The sequence below is a fragment of the Ictidomys tridecemlineatus genome, chromosome 12, assembly GCF_052094955.1.
Source record: "Ictidomys tridecemlineatus isolate mIctTri1 chromosome 12, mIctTri1.hap1, whole genome shotgun sequence".
Lineage (NCBI taxonomy): Eukaryota > Metazoa > Chordata > Mammalia > Rodentia > Sciuridae > Ictidomys > Ictidomys tridecemlineatus.
Window position 1 is genome coordinate 9,233,183 of NC_135488.1, and position 1,819 is coordinate 9,235,001.

Genomic DNA, 1,819 nt, shown 5'->3' on the forward strand with positions numbered 1-1,819 from the left:
AGATTAAATGCACTGCAGTCACCAGCATCCTGGCTAGGAACACCACCAGCCTCCTATTTCCACCTTCCAGGTGATTGCAGCCCCGCCATCCAAGCATGGAGGAGTCCTCCCTGCTGAGAAATTTCAGTGTGCAGAATGGAGAGCCCTCTCTCCTGGGAGTCCCTGCTTTGACAATAAGTGCACTGGAGAAGTTGAAATCAAGTGGGAGGCACATGGGCAGGCTTTCTGGATGAGGCCCTATTGAAAGAAGAATGGGATCTGAGGAGTGGACCAGAGAGAGGAAAGATGGAAAGTACAGCAAGTACATTCAGAGCCGAGGTCAGGCCCAAAATACAATGTTGGCTGACAAGAGAGCCCTTGCACCAGGATCAACAATTTTGAGAAGGCAATGAGGACTGCCTGAAAAGATCAATTCCAAAACATTCCATGGAAACTCACTCATCACACCTTTCTGAAAACACTGGAAATGTAGGTTTCATGCAAGGAACTCTGGGTGACAGATGGCAAAGTTTGCCAAATGCAAACATGCCTACCAGCTCTGAGAAGCCATTCTCATTCACACTGCTTCAACCAGGGAAAATCCCCATGTGCTCACTGAGAACAAGTTAGCTTGTGCCACTTGAAGCTGCTTCAACAAACAGCTTCACTTCTGCACTTCTAAGCTGTTCTCCTCAAGAACTTTCAGAGCACAGTTCAGGCCTGAAACACAAAGGGTGCCAGAAAGAGATCTCTTGAATCTAGCATCACCAACGTGCAGTGAAAAAGAGGACCAGCTGAAAAGATCAGTTCTCCAAAGTCTCACTGACATCCATTTGTCACACTCATTTACAACATTCACTTGAAGTGCAGGTGCCCACATGAGTGAACTGTTTTTTTTTTTTTTTTTATCAATGGCACAGAGGCTTCAATGTGTAAGCATGCCTGTCACCTGTAAGAAGCAGTTTTGAATTCTTTTAGGTCAACAGGAAAAAAAAATAGCATGTGCTCACTTACAACAAAGTTAATCAACAAAGCAAATTGAAACTGCTTGCAGCAAACAGCTTCCATTCTCCCATTCCCCAGCTATTTCCAGCAATCGCATCCAGAGTCCAATTCCAGCTCAATATAAAATGTGTGCTCCCAAGGAAGCCTGTATAATTGACATCACCCAACTTGGGGAGGCAAGGGGAATGCTGAGAAGATCAGTTCTTCAAAACTCCTACTTTTTCAGAAAACTCATTGAAAGGCAGGGTACCCACTTGCAGCCATCAGTGGTTGACAGATGGCACAGAGGCTTCAATGTGAAACCGTGAATGCCAATCATTACAAGTGCTTCTGACACACTCTAGTGCAACCTGGGACACCCCAAAGTGCTCAACGAGAACACACTTTGTTCCTGCAAGTGGAAGCAGCTTGCATGAACTGTTTCAATCAGGAAATTCCAAGCTCTTCTCAGCAATCACATTCAGAGCACAGTTTTGGCCCAATAGAAAAAGGGTCCTAGCAAGAGGGTCCCACACCTACGATCACCTTCATAAGGTAGCTTCCCATCTTCTGTGTGGAAGTGGGTTTCTCCTTGGCCCTTATGCTGTGGAGGAGACCACTAGGAGCTAAGCTTCATGCAGGACCATCTGACCTGGACTTTTTGCAAGCCCTATGAAGCCCTCACACAAGCTCAAATGCTACAGGACTCTGCAGACCAGTCCATGCAACAGTAGACATTCATTCATTGTCTAGAGTCTACAGGTTCCTAAATGCACGGCATTCATTGTCATCAAATGCACAATTTTGATCAAAAACCATCACCAGTAGATCAGGTAACAAATCATCACAGTAGATC